A 24,655-nucleotide genomic window follows, 5' to 3' on the forward strand; every position below is an offset into this window, starting at 1 on the left:
TAGCATTTTTCATTTAAAACCTCATTAGCAACAATATTCCATAATGCAAAAAGATTCTCAAAAAAAGAGGAAAGCAGAAATGAAGAGTTTCAAGCTACATTGTCAAGATATAGTTATGATTTTGTTATCCAATAAATGTCATTGGAAAATGATTCTTTGACAGTTTCCTCTGTCATCATTGTGCTATGGAATAATTAACTCTTTACTCCCTTCTGAAGAGAGAGGAGGACTCTGTTAGTTGGAATGAGCTCTATTTTGGCTGCTGTAAAGAGGTCCATTGACTTAGGGACCTCAGACCACCCATTACTTCACTAACACCACACTAGATCAATGGACTTTAAAAATAATGATGCAGAGATGTAAAGAAAGAGACAGGGTTATCTTCCAAACTGAATCTCACAAAACTGTTAATGGGTCTCTGCTATGTAAGTTTTTGCTCTTTTTAAGCCTTCTTCTGCAATTTGCAGGCAGCACTAGATTTTTAAATTGCATTACTGTGAACTTTCATTCTTCATGGAGGATACATTAAAGGTAGCCACTATTAAAGTTTCTTTTTGTATATATTTAAAAAGGAAATGAATTGCAACCCTATTAGGGCTGTTTTAACATTCTTTAAGCATATTATTTACACATTTAATTGTAAGCCATCAATATGCAACTTTTGGATTTTTTTTTCAGCATGAGTAAGTCAGATGCTGTGATTCTAATTACAGTGATATGTACCCTCTTTCTTAAATGCCCAAGGGAAAGAAGCATGATTCCATGATTCCATGTAACAGGAGGCATAAGGGGAATAACTATTCTTTTCTTATTAATAATTTCTATTCCTATATAGGAGATAGATTGAAAAACTCATCTGGGGGTTATAATTTTAAATAGTCAGATTAAAAGGAGTTATAAAATAGCTTTTCAAGTCTGGACCCTATTGGAGCTCATTCACAGCCAATTTCCATCATAATAGGATCTAAGAAGTGACTGCAAGGGGAAAAAGGGTTGATTCAGCCCTTGACACAATGTGGAATTGTTCTGTCCCTTAATATCTGTAAGGTTTTATCCAACCTGATAAGACACCCAGAACTCATGGTCTCATTATTTTTTTAACATGAAAAGCTGTTTCCTAATAGCAGTAATGAGTATGCTATCAAACTTTTTCTTTGACACTGATAAGTAAAAAGAAAGGAGTATTTTGGGAAACTTAGTATGAAGAAAAATTGGCACAGGGGTCCTAGCTATAGGGAGGCAGAACCTGAGGTGTGCACAAATGTCTTTGTTATCACAATACAGTGCTATCTGCTGGAATAAGCATTATTTTAAAAAGGAATTGAGGCAATAATAGAAAACCTGAGTAATCTGAAAATTGGTTTTTATGGTCTGTTGGAAGGATCCTAAACAGGCAGTGGAATTATAAAGATGTGTAGGTGTCCACGAGATTTACCTTTTCAAAAAGACCACTTCTCTTTGAAGAGGAAATAAAATTGAATGTGTCACATTCCCCACTGTGGCTTCTGCAAACCATGACAAGATTTAGATTCATGCCACAAGTTGGCTTGTAATTACCTTGCATTGAAAATTAAGTAATTGTGAAAATAAACCCCCAGAAAGTAATATGGAAAAATGTCAATGCTTGATACAATGTCTTTCTGCAGGACTTTCAAAATGCCAGTCATGGCCAAGGTAACTGCTGTGAATATTTTTCTGACCTCATTTAACACTTGCTACTACAACTTCCAGAACATAATATCTTGGTTCAATTGTTTTTATAAACTTTCCTGCTTTCTCATGGATTCAGGGAGCATACTGTATCAGCTGAGAAATTCTGGTTGTAATAATGCTGCAAAGGACCCAGGAAGGAAGTAGGAAGAAAGAAAGAAAATAAAGATGTGGGCAGAGGCATCAAGAATCACTAACTTTCTACTGTAAACATTTTATTTTAGTATTTATTCATTTATTTTTTTGTTTAATTTTTGAAATTCCAGCAGTCAAACCTAGGGCCTCACATTCTATGGAAATGCTATAGTATTAATCTATATCACCAGCTCCATAAGCATTTAAATGATATTCATCATGGGTTGAGTAATACTTGCAATTTGAGTTTAACATCCTTTGAATACAAGTCTAAGTCTTTGGATTTTACAATATTTCATAGAAGAGTATATATAGAAATACAGAAACATTTGGAATAAGTGATAAAGTCTATATGAGAACCTCTAAAATTAACCAAGACAGAAGTCTGCAAGATGGCAGAGAAAAAGATTCAAACCTTTGTTTTCCCTAAGAGCAACAGTGATTTAACAATAGTCCACAGCTAGCACCACCACATGCCCCAGGATCCTACCAGACACTAAAACCAATGTCATATTACTCCCCATGCCATCACACTTGAACAAACATAGAGGAAAAGCCATTCTGTACAGTTTGGGGAAGAAGAATTTCTTAATTATACAGATGCCAATAAACAATGAGCTATGGGGAACATGAAAAATAAGAAAAACAAAGCACCAACAAAGTAGCACATAAATTTCTACCAAGAATCCAAACAGATAAAGACCTAAAAATTGCCTGATGAAGAATTCAAAATAATTATTTGAGAGAAAATCAGCAAGTTGCATCAGAAAAATTACAGATGACTCCATGAAATCTGAAAAAATACATGAATAAAATGGAAAATTCAATAAAAAGAGAAATCATGAAACTAAGGAACAGAATCATGGAATTAAGGAATACAGTGAATGAAATGGAAAATGTAATAAAGAGTTCAACAGCAGACTTGAAAAAGTTGAAAGAGGAGCTTTTGAACTTAAGGCATTATTATTCAGTCTGAAGAAAATACAATGAAAAAGAGTGAAAAAAGTTTATAGAATTCATGTAAACCCATCAAGGGAAACAATATACAAATTATGGAATTCTAAAAAGGAGAGAAAAGAAAAAAATAGTAGGCAGTTTATTTAAACAAATAATGGCAGAAAACAGATCTGGGAAAGGAGAGAGACATTGAGTATTGGAGAAGCCTAGGAAATTCCAATTAGATAGAACAAAAAAGAAAAGTCTACTTTGATACATATTAAAATTAATGTAAACATAGAGGTAACCAAAAAAGTTGAGGCTTTAAAAGATACACAAAAGATAAAAAGTAAAAAATCAAAACAAGAATCATTACAATTATCATTCCCAAGGCATACAATAAGAGAGAAAAAGGCAATCAATGAAAAGCAGAGAAAATCAATAAATAAAATACTAATAATAATTACTTTCCTGTCAATAATTACTTTTGATGTAAATGAATTGAATTTGTTAAATAGAAGTTATAGAATAGCTAAATAGACTTTTTAAAAGAAACAGCAATATACCATCTGCAAGAGATTTACTTTAGACTTAAGAACGTGCATAGGCTGACAGTAAAGAGTTGGAAAAAGATATTTCATGCAGATGATAACCAAATGAAAGCAATTGTCTATACTTATATCTGCAAAAAATAGATTTTAACTCAAACCATATCCAGAGAATGATATCTTTATATAATAATAAAAGAGCCAACTCACAGGAAGGTATATGAACTATAAATATATGCATAACACACATCAGGCCATCTAAATACATAAAGCAATTTTGGACACAGCTGAAGTGAGAAATTTATAGGAATACAATAATATCATAATATTTATATATCCCATTTTCAATAATGAATAAAATATCCAGATCAAAAATAGTAAAGACTTTCTAAAACAAAAAGTAAAGCTTTCTAAAACAATTTGATAATCCAAATGATGTTAACAGACATATTTAAAGTTTTTAACCAAACAGCAGAATAAATACTATTTTCAAGAGCACACAGAACATTCTCCATAGCTCAAAAAGTACACAACAAGTGTGAAGAAAACAGATGTCATTTTTAGTACTTCTTCTTACCATGGTGGAATGAAAGCCAAAATCAATAACAATAAGAAAATAGAAACATTCACATATACATAGAAACTAAATAGCCCACTCTAAAATATTTCTTGGTCAAAGAGGAAATCAAAAGTGTGTTTAGAAAACATCCTGAGACAAATGAAAATGAAAGCTTAACATATCAAAGCTTAGGAGATGCAAGAACAGTAACAATAAGAGTTAATATTACAGTTATAAATACTCAAATGAAAAAATACAGGAGAGTTGATGTAAACAAACTTTACACCTCAAAGAATGATAAAAAGAAGAAAACAGTAGCCCAAATTTAGCAGTAGAAAGGAAAAAATAAATATAAGAGGAGAAATAATTCAAATACCAATTTAAAATAAAGAGAAAGTATCAACAGGACCTGAGTTTTGTTTAATTAAAAAAGATTTAATTCAAATTTTATATGTTAAAATAATACCCTTTGCTAGACTAAATAAAAAGAGAGATAAATCTTTGAATAAATAAAATCAGAAATGAAATAAAAAATAATATGATTAATGTCTCAGAAATATAAAAGGACCATAAGGAAATATTACGAATAATTTTACATTAATAATTCTGATAACCCAGAAGAAATGGATACATTCCTAGAAACAATCAACCTATTAAAAACTGAATCAATAAGAAATATAAAGCCAGAACAGACTAATAACAAATAAAGAGATCAAATCAGTGATGAAGGAGCTGCTCCAAAAGAAAAGCCCAGGACCTGATGGTTTCAAAGGTAAACTCTACCCAAATTTCAGAAAGTCACTTGTAAGGAAAATAAAAAGGGAGACACAGAGACAAGATGCAGAGAAAGGAAAGATTGGCAGAATGGCAGAATGGCCAAGCTGCCAGCTTTATTGATATCTATAGGTCATTGAAGGTCATTGGCATCATTAGTACATACTGTTCATTGTATTACTAGGCAGGTTACAGACTGAGCAACATTATGCTGCTTATTCCTCAGTTACATACTATAGTTACAATATGCAATGTTAGGAACTTTGTGCCACTCTCAAGAAAGTCCATTGTATAAAGTCACTCTTATGTGGACAGATATAGGTTCAGTGAAACATTGTGGTTTTCTAATAAGAGTCCCTATATTCCCAGGAACTGTGTGCCTGAGATGAAGGTTAAAGCTGATAAGACTCTAACACAGACCTTCTTGGTGAAGGACATTGCTATGGCAGCCAGGCATCCTGTGTCTTTACACAGAAGTTTCCCAGCAGCCAGGCCTTCTGTGCCTTTGCACAGAAACTGCCTAACCACCAAGCATTCTACAATCACGAAGTTTATTAGAGACCCTAATCCCGAACACAGAACCCCTACAGTCACTAATACCAATATGTCTTAAAGTTTTATAAAATTGAAAGTGAGGACACTGCTAAACTTATTTTATAACATCAGCATCACCTGATGCCAAACGTAGCCAGAGACAACACAGCAAATGAAAGTACAGGATGATTACCTTCTGCTCCCATTCGGCACCATGAAAGAAACTTAGCCATTTTAAATCATATAGATAAAGGGACATTAAAAGTGTAGGAAGTAAAACTTCCGCCAAGGACCCAAGAATTAGTGTGATAGTGTGGTGCTGAGACCCTTGATCTTTGTCTTACATGTTCCAGAAGCAAAGATGTTGAAGATGATACCAATAGACAGAAAGTAATCAACCAACAAAGTTATTCCTCTAGTCAAAGAGCCAGCAAAGAGACATCCTGATAAGGCAAAAAAACTTTCAGATAACAATGACTCTACGGCATCCAAACACTACAAAAATTTTTCAAAAGAAGAAGAAGTCTTCTTTCTCACCCCCACCCTTCCCAGCAAAAACTGAGCAGAGAGACTACATGTCCTTACTTGCTAGCTATAGCACCTCAAGTGCCCTGAAGATGAGCACATGGCATCAGAGAAAGTTGAGAGGAGAGGTAGGATTTTGATCCTCACTAGTTGGTAACAAGTTTTCCCTTCTTACATGTCTCTTCTCACCTTCCCATCCCCTCACTCCTTCTCTGCCTTGCACTGCCAGTGAAGTCCATGAGAAAGTCTGGCTTTATCCCATCAACTGACAATAGTGAAACTTGCCTTTCTCTCCTGGTTGAAGCCTGTTTAAAAAAACAGATAACACAGAACATTGAGGGAAGATCCAAGGTCTCATAATATAATACTTAGAAGGTACAAGTTTTAATAGAAAGTCACTCATGTTATCAAAAAACTAGGAAAACTTGAACTTGATTTAAAAATAAATCAATAAAACTCCCAACTGAGGTGTCAAACATGACAGCATTATCTGCTAAAGCTTTTAAAATAGTTATTCAAAATCACTTCAACTGGCAGTCACAAACATGCTAGAGAATAAATGAAAAAAAAATTTAAAAGGCGAGAATCTCAGCAAATGACATAGAAAGTTCCTGGGGGGGGGGAAGTAAAGATATAGAAAAAATGAAAATTTTAGAACAGAAAAATACAATAACTGAAATCAAAAAAGTGCAAAAATATTTTAGAAAAATAACAGAAGAAACATAGTAAAGAATCAGTGAACCTGAAAACAGAACAATAGTGATTATACAATCTGAAAAACAGAGAAAACATAGATTTAAAAAACGCTTTAGAAACCTGTAACCTTATAGTAAATGGTCTAACTGATGTCATTGGAGTCTTGGAAAACAAAAAAGATAATGAGATTTGAATATTATTCTGAGAGATAACAGCTAAAATCTCCCAAATTTGGCAAAGGAAAAACTAAGATATTTAAATGCTAAGTAAAACACAAATAGAATACCTCCCACACATACAAATTTCCACCAACACACAAAATAGTCAAACTTCTGAAAACTAAAGAGGAAACAGAAAAAAGAATTTGAAAACAGCTAGAAAAATGCCACCAAATCTGTAAAGGAGAGCAACAAATTGAGTGACAGACATTTTCTCTTTAGAAACCACAAAGGTAAAAAAGGAAAGGCATGGAACTTTTCAATTAGTTAGAAAACAGTATATCCAATAAAAATATATTTCAGGAATGTTGTGGTTTAGATATTAGGTGTCCCCCCCAAAATGAGATAATGCAAGAATGTTCAGAGGTGAAATTATTAGATTATGAGAGTTGTAACCTAATCAGTGGATAAATTCATGGATCTGAATTAACTGGGTAATAACTGGATGCAGGTAGGAAGCAGATGGAGGAACTAGGTCACTGGAGGCATGCCCTTAGGATTTATACTTTGCCCCGATAAGAGAAGCTGTCCCTCTCTCTGCTTACTGATTGCTGTGTCCTACGATGCTTTCCTCTGTAATACTCTTTCACCATGATTTTCTGTCTCAACTTTGGCCCAGAGTTATAGAGTAGGCAGACCATGAATTGACCTCTAAAACTATGAGCCAAAGTAAAATTTTCTTCCTTTCAGTTGTTGTCAGGTCTTTTGGTCACAGCATCAAAAAAAAGCTGACTAAAACAGAAATTGATACTAAGAAGCAGGGTCACTGCTATAACTAACCTGACTATATGGTTCAGAAGTTTGGGGAGCTTTTTTGAAGTTTGTGGGAAGAATTTTGAAGTGTAGAGTTCAGGCTGGAAAAGCCTTAGAATGTTCTAAGTGAAGTTTACTGAATAATTCTGGAAGGGGCCCAGAATACCAGAAGGCTGATAGGATACCAGAGAGTAAAGATTGGGCTTACATAGTTTCTGACAAGAAGGTAGACCCTATTGTAAGTTGGACTAGAGGCCATTCATGTTACATTCTGGCAAAGGATTTATCTAGTTTGTCCATGCTCTGAGATTTTATGTGAGGCTCAATTGAAAAGCCATGAACTAATTAATCTTACCGAGGAATTTCAGGGTCGTACAGCATTCAAGTGGTGCCATGGATATTGCTGTCAGGTTTTAGACAAGTTTATTGTGATAACCAGGAGCAAAAAGAAAATCACAAATATTTGAAAAACTTGCAGTTTGTCCAGAAAACAGTGAGTAAACCTGGGACTGAGGAAGGTGTGATTGTTAAAGGAATTATACCCTCAAAACAAATGCTAAGTACTTTACCCAGAAACAATAAGAAAGATAACTTGAAGGTATCTCAGAAATTGGGAAGATCACACTCATCTCAGGTTCAGGATGTTAAGGTAAAAATTTCCTTTGAGAAGAGACAATGGGAGTATCCTGCTTGCACAGGGGAACTTAGGAAGATGTTTCATTGTGCTCAGCCACCTAGGCACTCAGAGGCCGCTGCAGCCCAGGCTTGGTCCTTCCAAACTACCATGTCAATTATGTGATGCTAGTTCTACTGGAATGTAGGATGCTGGAGTTAGGGATCATGGGTAGCATGGATATAATACCAGCAGTCAGCCCTGAGAAGGTGATGCATAAAGATGTGAGAAAGAAATCAAAGTTGCAGAAGAGACCCTTGAGATAAAGTGATGTGAATAATGTGGAGTATCTGCCAAGTTGCAGGAATTGAGCAAAGACAGTCCAAGAGAGAGGCCATATGGATTGTGACCAGCAAGAATATATATCAGAATGAATCATATCTTAGGCATAGAATACAGTTAAACAAGCTTAAAGCTAGTGAAATCATATAGTGTGCAATCCCAAGTCACAATGGAGTCCAACCATAGCAGAAAGACAGAGATATCTCCAAACAATGGAAATGAAAACAAAAACTTCTAAGTATTTTATGAGTAAATGAAAAAGACTCAACAGAAATTATAAAATAAAAACAAAAACAAAAAATATCAAGTTAAATAAAAGTAGGACCTATAAAAATTTGTGTGATAGCCAAAAATTGATAAAGAGAGAAATTTACAATACAAAATATGTGGAGTAGAAAAGAAGAAAAGTCAAAATTCAACAATTTAAATTTGTGCCTCAAAAAAAAAAGAAAAGAAAAATAAACTCCAAACCAGAATAATAAAGGAAACAATAAAGAGAAATCTAGGCATCGATAAAATTTTAAAAAACAGAGAAAATCAACTAAAAATAGTTTTTCTATAAAGAGTTTAAAAATTAACACAATTATAAGAAAAGCAACAATATCAGAAACAATATACACAATGAAAATAAAGTCAATGATATCAGGAATTAAACAGAGAAATATCTATAGATATCAAAAGATAATGAGATAATGAGATAATATTTCAATAATTTACTTGAAATGGACTGATTTCTTAAAAAACTATAAATAAATAAGTTGAAGATAAATAGATAATTTGAAAATTTCTACAGCTACCAAAAAATTTAATACTTACTTAATAAACTCCCCAAAATATAATTCAAATGACTAGATAATTTAAATAATCATTTTGAATATAAATGGATTAAATTCTCAAATCAAAGGACATAAATTGGCTAAACGGATAAAAAATAAAACACAACCATATTTTGCCTACATTTCACTTTTAAACACACACAAACACACATACACACACAAACACACACACACACACACACATATATACAACTGAATGTGTAGAGGTAGAAAAGATATTTCTTGCAAATGGAAACCAAGAGAGCAGAAGTAGCAAAACTTATACAAGATAAAATAAAATAGATTTAGGAAGAGGAAGAGGAAGAAGGAGATAAAGTTAAAACTGATGAAGGAATCAATTTAGCCAAGGATATATATTTACCCAACCTCTGAGAGCACCTACGTATATTAAGCAAATGATAGCTCTAAAGGGTGAGCTGGAATGAATTATGATAATAGCGAGGCTCCAACATTCACTTCCAGCATGGACAGATGGTCCAGACAGAAAACCAATAAGAAAACATCATATTTGAACTGTAATCCATTTCTATGCAACAGAAATTTACTCAATGTTGTATTTAAATGAGAACTGAGCAGACATTTTTCTCAACTACACATGGATCATTCTCCAGGATACATTATGTATCTGGCTACAAAATAAGTTTTAACACCTTTAAGGAGGTTGAAATCATATCAAGTTGCTTTCAGATAAAAGCTAGAAGTCATGAACAGGAGGAACTTTAGAAAATTCACAAATAGATGGAAATTAAACAAGATGATCTTCCTAGGTGTGGTGGTACACTCGGGAGCCCAAGGCAGGAGCCTCACTTGATGTCAGGAGTTTGAGACCAGTTTGAGCCACATATGGTCACTCTCATCCCCAAAAGAGAAAGGCATAAAACCACAAAATCAACCAACCAACCAACCAACCAAAAACAAAGCAAAACAAAAAACAAACAAACAAAAAAAAAAAAAAACAGATAAAACACATGTTCTTGAAGAACAAATGAATCTGATAAAATATAAGCAATTAAAAATTTCTTGAGATTAACAATAGTGGAAATACAATGTACCAAAGCAAAAGTTCTAACAGGGTAGTTTGTAGCAATAAAAGCCTATATCAAAAGAGAAAAAAGATCTTAAATCAACAACCTAAGGTAGCCTAAGGAACTAGGAAACCACAATAACAATAACAAAAAAGAGCAGACTAACTCTACAATTAGTGGAACAAAATATCAGATAGAAATAAATGAAACAGAGACTAGAAAGGTAATAGAAAAGATAAAAAAAAAGAGGTTTGAAAATACAAACAAAATTGATATCTAGAATGAGAAAAGGAAAGAATACAAAATCAGAAATTGAAAAGAAGCCATTATAGCTGAGGCCATAAAAATACAAAGGCTCATAAGACACTATTATGAACAATGGATTCACCAAAAACTGCATAACTGAGAAGAAATAGATAAATTCCAAACTGATATTACCTACAAAGATTCAGTTATGAAGAAATAGAACATCTGGACAGATCAATAATGAGATAATAGATTTAGTAGATAATAAAAAGTCTCTCATCAAAGAGAATTCCAGGACCCGATGGCTTTACTACTGAATTCTACCAATCATTTAAAAAATTAATACTAAAGTCAGACAAGGACATAATAAAAAAAAGAGAAAACTACAGGCTCACATCCCTGATGAACACAGTTACAATAATCTTCAACAAAAACCAAATTCAATATTACATCATGTTACTTATCATGATCAAGTGACATTCATCACAGACATGCAAAGATTTGTCAAAGTATGCAATTCAGTAAATTGTAATGCACCACATTAACAGATGGAGGATGACCTTCTTAATAGACAAAGGAAACCCATGGGCAAAGTCAACATCCTTCCGTGATTAAAAGCTCTCAACAAATCAGGACTGGGAAGAAAGTACCCCAACACAATAAAGGTTATGGGGGGGGGGGGGAACTGAAAGCTTTTCCCCTATAATCCAGAAGACAAAAAGTCCATGTTTACCACTTTTATTCAACATGAACTGAATGTCCTAGCTTGAGCAATTAGAGTAGAGAAAGAAATATAAGACATCTAAATTGGAAAGGAGATACATTTTCTCTGTTTACAGATGATATGATTGGTTATGAAGAAATCTCCAAAGACTCCTCCAAACAACTAGTAGAACTAATAAGTTCAGCAAAATTGCAGGATACAAAATCAACATAAAATAATCAGAGGTGTATCTAAATACACTAACAGAGAAAAAAATTTAAATACCATTTATGATAGCCACAAAATTTTTAAAATTTAGGAATAAATTTAACCAAAGAGGAAAATGATTTGTATTCTGAAAACTATAAAGCATTGATAAAGTAAGTTGAAAAATAAATGAATAAATGGAAAAAGACCATTTATTCATGGATTAGAAGATTATATGTTGCTAAAAAGTGTACACCACCCACAGGGATCTACAGATTCAGTCGAACAGCTATCAAAATACCAGTGCTATTTTTCATAGAGATAGAAAATAAGTTAAACATCAAAAGGAACCACAGAAGACCCCAAATAGCCAAAGATCTTGAAGCAAAGAATAACGTTGGAGGCAATATATTACCTGACTTCAAAATGTAGTCAAAGCTTGAGTCACCAAAACACAGAGGTACTGGCATAAAAACAGATATTCAAACCAATTAAACACAATAAACACCCCGGAAATATGCCAATGCATTTATAATCAACTGATTTTTTACAAAGGAGCAAAGAACACACAATGGGGAAAAAATAATCTCTTCAGTAAATGGTTTCAGGAAAACTGGATATCTATATGTAGAAGAATGAAATTAAATCATTCTCTTCCACCATATACAAAAGTCAAAATGGATTAGAGACTTAAAACTAAGACCCCCAATTATGAACTACTACAAGAGAACATAGAACACTCTATGACATTGGTCCAGTCAATGATTTTTCAGATATGACTTCAAAAGCACAGGTAATAGAAGCAAAGAAAGAAAGACTCAAACCAAAAGGTTTTACCAAAAAACTCAAAAAAGGTTTTACCCAGTAAAGAAAACCAACAAAGTCACAGCCTGCTATTGTTTACAGATAGCATGCTTATATAGAAAATTTCAATCAACAACAACAATAATATAGAAGTTTTTCTATAAAAAAATATAGAAGTTTTTCAATAAAATTTATCATATTGACTTTTGAGGGCCTATTTTTTCACAATGATCAGCTAGCACTGCTCATGTGTTAGCTTATTTGGTCTACCAAACATCAATTTTTTTTTACCTTTATGTAACAGAAAAGAAAATGGAACATAGAGAGAATTTGAACATTTTTTGAAGGTCATGAGTAAATAGCAAGAAATTATGTCCTCCAATTCCAAGATGTATTCATCTTCTACCCTCCTCCACCACTATATGTAATTCTGCATGCAATTCAAAATAAATATATTACCTTATACATTTAGTTACTCCAAATCTCCTGCTTCTGAATTAAAACACCAATTTAGAATGGAAATGTAAAAAAACAGGAAGAACAAGGCCAAATGTTAGGAGTGAATTATTTAAACACAATCATCTTCAAATATCATATGTAAAATACTAAATCCAGGGTTTGTAAACTCTCAGAAAGACTTGATTGGCAAAACTTCAAATGTTCAACTCATTTGCAATTGCTCTTCTTCTTAAGGACACAATGAAACCACAGGGAACTTGGGGATTCTCAAATTGAGTCTGAGACTTATGTCCCTAAAGCAGTGGCCCTGTCCTGAAGACCATATCCATTCACAGCTGCACATTTTGCTAGCATTTGTGATTGCTTAACTTGAGTGCACAGTAATCCTCTGGGACCAGGTACAGTGATTTTTGGTCTTTGGATGTTAGAATTTAGCATAATATGTTATATACAGGGATTCTGCCCTCTGACTTTTGCTGGAGATTGAACCCAGGGTCTGTGCATGCAAGGCAAGCACTCTACCAACTGAGCTATATCCCCAGCCCCCTCTTTTGTTTCTTAAAGATCACTCATACACTGGCTGATGCTGAAGAGAGCCCACTCTTTCTTTCCTCTAATGCTAATATCTGCTAGCTAGTTTGGAGGCTAGCAATTTGAAACTTCCTTGGAAATAATTTCCAATCTGAAATATTATAATATTTCATACATAGCTCTTTCTCATCTCTGGCCTTTCTTTCCCAAGCCTATTGCTTTCTTTAGTTGTTGCCTGCCGCAGTCTTGGCTGGGCACAGAATCACGAGCCACCACACAGCTTTGTAGATTCAAACAGCAATTCTTTATTCCCGAACTCACACCGGCCTCCACACACGTTCTGGGGCAATCCCAGTTCTGCTGCCACCCAATTCACCTACTCCACGAGGCTCTTTTCCCAAAATGCTCTCTGAATCTCACGAGAGCTCAACGGGAGCTCAGGCAGCAGGAACGCCCTATTTCCAGCAGCAATAATCCTCAACATCGAACTTCCCTAAAACCCAAGGTCTTAAACTGGGAACGCCCTTAACCCAAGGAGCGGGATACTTCCTCAAACTGCAGGATACACCCTAATCCTGGATCCACCCTGGTCATTGAGCAGGGTCACCTTTCTCAAACACACATGCAAGGTCACAGCAAATTTCCAAGGCAAGTCCATTTAACATGGGGTACGCTGGCAAGGAAATATCGATGCGTCATACCTACTTGGCAATGGCCCTCAGCGGTTGCCCATCTTCTTTTTTATTGATGTCTGTTTCATAATAATTTGTTTTATTATAGAATATCTGTCTTTCCCTTTTTCAGGTTTCTCAACATTAGGATTTAATGCAGTATCCTCTTTCCAAAAGTCTCTGCTGTGTATCTGCACCATCTTGGGAATTTTCATTAAAGGTTAGGCAAGGAAAACTATCTTGATCTCCAAACGGCTGGTTGAAATATATCAAAGCATTTTGTTACCCTGGCCATATTTTACTTACACATAAAGGATTCTCAATACTTACAAATTCCACTATGGTTTCCTAACTGGGAGAAAGATATCACATGATGAAATAACATCTTAGAACAGAAATAATCAAATTACTTTTGCAGAAACTCCCTTTCTTAGATTAATAGAGGGAAGGAAGTGTGAGGTAGGGGGAAGAAAAGGAGAGGAAAAAGGAGAAATACTGGGGATTGAACTAGAACAAATTAAATTCCATGTTTGCATAATTATATCAAAATAAATGCTAATGTTATATATAACTAAAAAAAACTAATAAAAAAGAAATCCCCTTTCTCTATCAAACCAGATATGCTTTTTCAATATTCTATTAAAATGAGATATTTTTAAAGATCATGAAATTTTTTTGTTTCCATAATATTTCTATCACCTAATATCATTCCTTATGAAAAATGTATTTAGTAGGCATTTGTTGATCCTGTTCTCCAAGTTGCCCATAGGTGGGTAAGAATGAAATATTGACACCAATAGAGAAATAAGTTTAAAATGCTGATTTGCCATAAATACATCACAGTCCATCTGCAGCGTAAGATTTTCTAAAGCTCATGAATTTTTGCTGTGATTTCTTCCAATTTTAAAAATATCAGATGACTTAAAACTGAATAGAATGTTACAAATATAAGGATCTTGAAAGGCCATGAGGGTGCGGAGCCTTTGTGTAAAATGACAAATTTGAGTTAATATTCAGTGGCAAGTGCATTAGTAATATGTAAGGCAAATCTTAATTTCATTCAAAGCTAGGCTTCTGGTGGTACATTGTTAAAAAGTGCAGGTCATGATTTATAATGAAAACTTACCATAAAAAGATTAGAGTTAGCAGACTGATATTGATCCATTTAATGGGTTGTAGTAAACTTATTTCTTTTCATCAGCTTTGCATTTGCACATTTATCTGTTTCAGAGGCCAATCCAATAAAGCCTCTTATTTGACATTACCTTCTCATGTCCTGTAGTATTTGCCTTGGTTGGATTACACTCTGATTGGTGCTACAATTTCCTGAGGGCATCAGCAGACTCGCCATTGTAGAATGATTTCTTTCACAGCACTTCTTTTTCTTTGTCCCTTTAAAGACTGGTATTCTTTCCACTGTGAAATGGCCTGGGTTTGCAAAGTAGGAAGATAACCATGGTATCTGATCACACCATCACCCAATAACACCTGCTATGCTTAAATAACTTTCCAATTATGTGACCCTATTCAATATTATGATGAAAGACTTGAAATGACATTTTCGAAGTTATCTTATCCACTTCCATGCAAAAGGTTTCATCTTCACATAGGTTGCAAAATTAATCCTTTAGTAATACCAACACTGAAGCCCCTGTAGTTTGAACCTTAGAAAGAATACAGATTAAACTTCCAATAATATGTGATAAATCAACTTTTAATTTTTCCAATAGAAATGACAACTTTCCAGCTCCCTACATGCCAACCTGGAAACCAGAAATTCCCATTAATTTTTTAGACCTTCAGATAATTCCAAAGTCTTCTCTTTCTCACTTGCTTTTATCTTCTTCTGCCCATGTTGTCACCTCTTACATAGGGGTCATCATTGATTCATTATTTTGATGATTTTTTTTTCTTCTCAGATTGTCAGACACTTTCTATCTACTGATCCCTGGAATCAAGTCTAGTGTTCTGAGAGGTTCATGATGACCTGCATTTCACCCAAGGTGACTTTGCTACCCCATTATAGAATTAGTGCCTGAATCCTCCTTCCTGCCTCATTCCCAGGAAGAAATTGAGGAGCCCAATGCTCTAGAAAGGCAGCTTCATGTCCAAACTGGAAAGCACATATTGTGCATGTTATTGTTATTCATATCTGCTTTGCCCTTTGGAATATTTACCAACCAGATAGGACAGGGCAGTGGGATAATTTGCCAAGAGACCAACTAAGACACCCAGAGATGGGACATGAGATATAAGGTTCATTAAGACATCTTTAGAAGGAAGGTCCAGTGCCAACACACTACACAGGTGTTTTGCCAAAAAGTCCAGGGGCAATGGGCAGAGTAGGTATACCTCTGCTCCACTCAGTGTCTCTGGCACCCTACCAGAAAGCCCGGGGTGATGGACTCAGTAGGTGTACCTTTGACCTATGTAGTGCCTCCATTACCCTACTACTACAGGAAGTAGTGTCTCTCATTCTTAATGATGTTTTGTCCAGGAGTGGCCACCTTGATGAGTGTTTCTTCTCTACAGCATTCTGGTCCATCTCAGTTACCACAGAGAGGGAGATTTTATCAGTTAGTTTACAGAAGTGGCAACAGTTTAGCTTTATTATTAGCACCCCAAGGACCTTTGCATGCATGCAAGAAAGTAGCCTGCTATAGATAGTACTAATTTGCTCTAATTCCCAGAATAATTGAGAGAAAGTCAGTGACCTTCAAGATAATATGTAACTGGATGTTCCAGCCCATACCTACTTTCATTGTTCCCTCAGTTTGGCTAGGTTTTTGATAACAGAAAGGAGCATTCAGGAACATCATGTTTTATTGCCTTCCTTTTTTTTTTTAGGATGACACACCCTTTATGGACATATAACTTATAGCCATGACCTGTTAAAAGCATAGCAGATTTTTTTGGGTCATGGAAATTTACTTAAATATGCCGATGAGCTTCCTTTTATTGTATTATTGACTACCAATTCCAATTATTCTAAGCTTCCCATACTAAGCTTAAGAGTATATGAAAATATCTCTGCTGGTAGAAGAATGTAATTACAGTAAATAGGAAGGGATGTGATATAGTTTCATTTAGTGACTAAATTTTTCCCTGGCATGTATGGCTACACCAGAATTTCTTTGAATCCTTTAGAGCTGTGGGGGAGTGCAGAGAACTTTGGTGAGGGGTGAGGTAATTGCATGACACTATCATTTACTTGCAAGCAAAAATGCCTTTGAGAAAGAAAAAAAGAATTCTGATTGTTCAGGATATTGGGAAATATGTGGCACCAATAGGGAACATTGTGGGTGAAGTAGGGATTTGGTGATTATTTATTTGTTCTTTCACCCCAAGGAAGTATGAAGAAATCTGTACTAATTTCTAGTTCTTAGGGCTTTCTTGGGCAGGGCAATGGCTCTCTCTGCTTCAGCTACTCATTTGCCCCTCAAGGAGACAATGGATTGCTAAAAAGAAGTCAGTTTGTTCAAAATGAGAGCAAATTGACACTGGGACTCCATGTCCTATTTAAATAGAAAAATAAATGCACTTACTGAGGATGTGGCAAGCCATAATTATGCTTCACATGGGACAGAATATCTGTATTATTTATTTCTCTTATAAGTCATTCTAAAGCCCTTGGTTTTAACAAGATACATTAAAACATGAAGCCAGAAATACCCTCCCTCTTTTCCCTTACTGCACATGCAAACATTATTCATTTTTCTTCCCAATGCAGCCACATTTATAAACTGCAAAAATATTTTGGTTAGTAAAAGAATAGTTTAAGTTTATACCCCTATTTTTCTCTATATGTGGTCCTGAAAATTATAGATTTTCTGGTATTCTACCTATCTATGCCAAAAATTATGTTTAATGAATGATACAAAATCTTATAAACCAGTATGTTTTAAAAGCATTGAGCATTTTTTGAGAGAAAAAAAGATATGGTCATCTTTTAATCATGGTTTCCATATTCTCAGAACCTAGCAAGATGCCTGATACACAGTAGGAAACCCCTCCATAATATTATGGGTCTGGATGAATGAAGCATTCATACAGAGGCATTATCAAATTCAGAATGCTTTGAGCTGTCTAAACTATCTACTAGCACACAGAGTCTTTTTGCAGGAAAGCATTTCCATTGTAATCCTAGTGCCCCCTAAATTCTTTTTAAGTAGCTGAAAAATTTCTAAATTATAGTATATTGTATAAAGATTCAACTACGTAGACCTAACATTTCTTCTGGGATCCAGTTGGGTGGGCCATTTCATTTCATTGTGAGCCCTGAACAGCTGTCAGTAATAATTTCTAGTGACTACATTTAATTTTCCTAGATTGTTTCCTGACTCTTATCACCCTGGGCCCATCTGTGGGAATGGCAAATAGCCCACAAGCCAGCGAGAAGGTCATCGTAATCTGGCACAGGCAAAAATTCTATCAGCTAGGTGAGCTGAGCTGAGGGAACTCTGTGAGAGGCTTCCAGGATATGTCACAGAGCAGTAGCAGATTGCCCCTTCGCAACTCTCCACAGCCACTTGTGGCTTGATTAATAGGAACTAATACAAAAAGGCAAAAAAAAAAAAGTAAAGAATTACAGAAGAATTACCAAGGTAGCATAAAGATGGTTTGAGTTGGGGCAAAAGCTGAGAGGAGAAAAAATATTTTGGTGCTCCATTAATATTTATTGTCTTAGCTGCAAGGGTCAGTCCTTCACTCTCCTTGTATAGATCAAGAAACTGGGAACAAGAGAGGGGAATTAATTTGTCCATTTCTCACTCAGTATTATAAATCCAAGTGATCAAGACACATAAAAATATGTATCATTTAATTTTTATTTAGAAAACGTGCTCTATTAATACAGTAATTTTTGTCTACTTTTCTCAGATATTTATGACACATAATAAACACTGGACAGATACATCTTAAATATACATACTTTGAGGGTCACATAGCATTAATGGTTGAGAGATCATGTTCTGAAATATGAATCTGAACCCAGAGTATGACTTTGAGCATTCAAATCTATGTCTCAATGGAAGGTCAAATGAGATAATACATGCAGGATATCTCATACAGCCTGGCACATAACAAGTACTCAATAAATAATCCGTGGGCACAATGGGCACTGTCACATTTTCTTACAGATACAGATTGCCCTGTGACTAAGAAGAGTTTCCATTTGGCTCTGAGACAAAATTCAAAAGTGATTCAGGACAATTTAAAAGATTTCAAAAACGAGGCTCAGTAATTAATGATTTTTCCAGTTTCACACAATTTATCCAAGCAGAATTCTTCAGTAATAAATATGAAGCTTGCCAGAGCTCTGCCTACTAAAAGTCTTTAGAAAGAAGGATATTGGGCTCCATATATATATAAGAATACAAGGCTTAATATATATATATATTAAGCCTTGTATTCTTATAACTACCTATTTTAATAGCTCAAAGTGATTAAATGAGGGTTAAAAGACAAATGATCCAATTTACTTCTGAGTTCTAAGATATACCCGTAGGCCAAGAAAGCCAAATATCCAAGTATCTAATTACAAAATGATTACAGATTTAAAGTTTAAATGACTATTTTTTTAAGTACAGAACAAAATATAGTAGATAAAAATGAAAGCATGATACTTCATGAGAACAAATACAAAAAGAATAGAAAGTTGATAGAGAGACTTCAAAATAATCCATGAAAAATAGGAAATGTTCTTCTGAAGGCCAGATTGGGAACAAAATGCACTGAGGGATATAGGAGAGGTTTGAAGTACTGTCCACAGCAAAGAGCCAGAATTGAAGGTTAATGACAAAGATCCAAATTGCTACCTGTAACATCTATTTATGACTTGAGCACTTTGTTCACTTTGATTCACTACCTTCCAATGGGGCACTCAGAGTCCCTCTGTTTTCCACCCATCTCATAATCCTGGGTATGCTTGTTACCTCTAGAACTAGCAAACAGTTTTGTTAGGAAAGACTTTGACAGTAATGTAAGGCTGTGCACGTAGACCTGGGAGTCAGACAGAGCTGAGAGAGTCCTGGCTCTATGATGTTCTGTGTGTCCTTCGGTGAGTTCCTAGTTTTGTCTCCTGTAAACAGTGATAGTAATAGCTCCTCCTCTGATGGGAGTGTGGTAAAAGTCAAGTCAGATGAAGTCAAGTTGGATGTTTTGGCACGGTGCTGCACACAGGAGGTGCACAAAATATGTTCTCTCTTGTTATGATGAAGCAAAATTCTCCCACGTTAGATCACAAGGGGATAATATACCCATACAATTCAAGAATGCTGTCTTCCAGATAATTACACTTTTGCCACTGTGAGACATTCAGTTTTTAAGGGACAGGATGTTGTAGAGGAAATGCTAAATGGGACCCAGGGCAAGCCAACTTACCTCTCTGAGTTTTCCTGCCTTTATCAATTTTCTGGCTTTAAATAATTGTAGTGGCATTACAATATGAAAGTCATTAAGTCATCAGATCACAACTGAAAACCTGTGAAGTGGTAGATGTTAAGTGGATCAGTCCAGGATTACATATGGACCAAGTAGACACATTCACTGCATTTCAGAAAAATCCCAAACATTGAAGATAGTCACAAAGCAAGGCTGATACAAAAATTCTGGCATAGGGGAGCCCAATAAGCTTATGACTTAGCAGAAGGGATTAGATAAACATCAGAGAAAATTACTAATTTATACCAATACATACAAAATTAATAATAATATAAAAAAATTGGAAAAGATTCTGACTGAATGAGCTCAGAAGAGTGTGTACACACACACACACACACACACACACACACAAACACTGATTCACTGAAATCCTGCAGTCATATACAAACTAGAGTTAATGAGGGTAAGACCTCCAGGTTGAAACTTGTTCTGGCTTCATCCTCAGCCCCATCATCTCTGAAGATTTTATTTGTGCAACAAATTTGTCACTAATGACATTTTTTGATTTGCTGATTGAAAGTATTAACTGCAGATGACATGTCCACCAAGCCATGTGGTCTTCTTATCTCACACCCATTCTTGACTGATACTTGGGTCTTCCTCCTCATACTTCATATACTAGCTGGTCTTCCCTGATCATTTTCTCTAGTCAATTCACCTATTCAAATCCCCTCTCTGCAAAACACATACAGATTATGTTTTTTTTTTTTTCTTGTAACACCTTGGTGTTCCCTGTTAGGTTTCTCTAAAAAGTGATACTTTCTGAAGAGCAGTAAACTTGGTTGAATGAACGCTGCCTCTCTTGCAAAAAGTTAGTAATGGAAATTTTCTCTCCATTCTATGAGCTTCCAGGTGTTTCTCATCAATGCCTCTGGGATCCAGGACCAGATAAGTTTGTAAAAGGAATTCACATGCTCATTTTAGGGCTCACATGCACTGCAGCTTCCTGACATCTAGAACTCTCCCTCTAACTCTCTGCTCCATGACAAACCTCTGACATCCTGCAAAACTAATTCTGCTTCTTTACCTAGGATTCACATGTAAGTCTGTAGATGAGAAAAAGCCTAAAACTTGCAAATCTAGCCTTTGTAAATTTGTCTTTTAAGGGTTAATTTCTCTCCACTCTATGCCTACTCTTAGTTTTCCTCCAGCAATTCACTTTTTAAATTAAATTTTTATAATAGTGCACCTACAGGAAGTTAGTCTCTCAAAGCTATGCCACCATTACTGGAATGCAGAATTCTCTGAAATATTTCAATAAGAGTTGGAAATAATTTTTTACTGCATCAAGCAAAATCCATGACATGTATAGGAAGCAATTATAGGAGAGGCAGATGCTGAGAGCCTGAAGGAAGATGAGAGATAACAAGGAGGCAATGATGAGGCACAGTGGAGGAAATGGAGGCAAGAGGCTGGGCATGCAAAGCGGAATCTCTTCCATTCTCAATTTTTAGGAAGGCTAGTCGTCAATGTAGCACTGAAACCCATTGAGCCTGAGAAACCTTAATAATCTCATGCTGAGCCACTAAAGAAACATTGTCCAATTAAAACATGTCTTAGTTTTACTCACACACTATAAGAAGAAATTCCTTTCTTTCTCCTTTTAGATTTAATTTGTTGCCAATATTAGTGATTTGTTCTGGAAGCCCTTGGCAGGTTTTTAAGAAGACATTTTCATTTAATGGACAGTGATGGGAAAATGAGTTTCAATTGCTACATCAGAAAAAAAATAAAATAAAAGGAGGTTAGAGAATAGCCTTTCCATTAAAAAAATTGAAGATAAGAATTTTCTATGCAAGGTGGATCAGAATGCCATTTTTGTAACTGTCAGTAGGGAAAGATAGATAAATGTCATACAATATACTCTAGGATAAGTTCAAAGTAATTCATGAACAAGTACATACAATTTTTCTAAAGAATGTCTATATCATCTAGCTGATTCCAAATTATCTCACGAAATTTGAACCCAGGGGATATTATTTGATAGAAAGGAATGATTTGAGGTATGGAATCATAGAAGCCAAGATCAAAGTAGAAAATATACTATTTAGTAACTCTGTGACCTTGAGCAAATTCACAACACCTTCTTCTATCTTTTGAATTTGCTTATCTCAGGTATTATTATTCTTACATTTTTTAACAGAATTTGGAAGAACAGAGATGTGAAGTAACTTATTCTCTGAATTTGGATTATAACTCCTACTTCCCTCCCCTAAATTCAGGGTGTTGTTCACCTTGTCTCCACTAAAATTCAAACATTTTAGATAATCTACTTTCAAGTTGTACTTAATTAAGCATCTTATTGTCTCTCAGTTGTTCATATTTTTAAAACCATTTGAACATTTACATAATTAAATCAGAGAACATCCAAAGTGAATGAAATTGAAATAACCAGTATGTCTGATACGGTAACTGTGTGTGCTATAACGTTTGAAACTATTTTACAATTCTCAGGTCTAAGTTACAAACACACCAAAGTTCCACTCCCCTTCATACAAATCTAATACATGAAGAAAAGAGTCAAAAAAATTTCCAACAAAAAACTTGTAGAAATTATATATGGAAGGAAAAGAGATAAACCCAACTGGTAGATTTAATAAAACTATTGAAACAATTAAAGAAGACACACAATAAAATTTGAGGTAGGATGGAAAAAAATAAGAAATAGGTAGAAAGGAAACATAAAGGAAAGATAAGAAAGTAAGATTTTAATTCAGAAGTTCCACATACTTTTTGAGGAACTGTCATTCTCTAAGCCTGTCTCCCTTTCAAGACTGTTACTCCCAAATATTTGAATATCTTTAAATCTACCTGGGCATTGTTAATTAACCCCCAATAATTAGATTAAGCAAAGAGAGATTTGATATTTTGAGGAACCTAAAATTTAGGGAACTTTTTTTAGCACTATAGTTCATATAATGAATAAGTTCAAAGATGAAAGTAACATATATAATCCCACTACTTGGGCTGGGGATGTGGCTCAAGCGGTAGCGCGCTCGCCTGGCATGCGTGCGGCCCGGGTTCGATCCTCAGCACCACATACCAACAAAGATGTTGTGTCCGCCGAGAACTAAAAAATAAATATTAAAAAATTCTCTCTCTCTCTCTCTCACTCTCTCTTTAAAAAAAAAAATAATCCCACTACTCCTGGATAAACACCATTAACCCATAGACATGCTCAACATTTCCCTACTCCTAAATGTCCAAATGGAGGCCTTTATTAATTTTCTTTAAAAAAAATGTTGCCAAACATGTTTTTTTTCTTTTCTTTTCTTCCTTCCTTCCTTCCTTCCTTCCTTCCTTCCTTCCTTCCTTCCTTCCTTCCTTCCTTCTTTCTTTTTTTTTTAATACGGGGTTCTGGGGATTGAACTCAGAGGCCCTCAACCACTGGGCCACATTCCCAGCTCTATTTTGTATTATATTTAGAGACAGAGTCTCACTGAGTTTCTTAGTACCTCACTTTTACTGAGACTGGCTTTAAATTCATGATCTTTCTGCCTCAGCCTCCTGAGCTGGAATTATAGGCAAGTACCCCTACACCTGGCCACTTGTGTTTTTGGAACTAACTTTTTTCCAAGGAAAAATGTCTTGTTGGCATCTTTTGTAATCAATAACTAGGGTTTCCATCATCATTTTTTATGGCTCTATATTATTGTTTTTTTGTATGTGTTATATTTATATGAATCAATAATGCTGCATAATAAAACTTAGAGGTTTCTTATGGCAATATCCTTGAGTTATTGTCCACAAAAAAACTATTGTGAAAATGTTTATTGAAGGAATGGTTTAGTAGAAGGAAAGTTAAGATACCATGATTCAGCAGAACAAAGTTGGCTTAGAATATGGTGTTAACTTGAAGCAAACTCCAATGGCTCCATAGAGAGCTGTAGAGCAAAATTGCACCTGATCATTGGTTCTGCCTTGTAGCCATTTAAAACACCCTTTCTTTGTCAATCACTGTTGGCTATAAGATGACCTTCAGGTCCTATTTAACAAAGCACACTTCTCCAGAAAAGGGGTAGAGGTGAATGTTATCATCCGCCAATGTTCACAGCAGCTTGGTGAAGGAGATCTTGGCAAGCTACCCAAAGCAGCCATTACGGTGTAATAATAGACTCTGCCTTTTAAGTAAGAGAAACTGAAAAGTCAGAAAGCAAAGACATGGAGGTAAGATAGGATAAAAAAAATTAATGTCACCATGAACTCAATCTATCAAAATAATTTATTAAATGAGAAGGATGAGAATGAACTTTAATCCCTACTCAATTTCTAAGCATGGAGTAAACAAGCAGAAACATTTGTAAGTACTAATAATAAAAAACAAAGTCCATCATATTTCTTAATAGAATGCATTTTTAAATTGTGGATAAATGTACTTGATTGCTAAGC

The sequence above is a fragment of the Spermophilus citellus genome (genome assembly GCF_964194105.1).
Source record: "Spermophilus citellus genome assembly, chromosome: 15".
Lineage (NCBI taxonomy): Eukaryota > Metazoa > Chordata > Mammalia > Rodentia > Sciuridae > Spermophilus > Spermophilus citellus.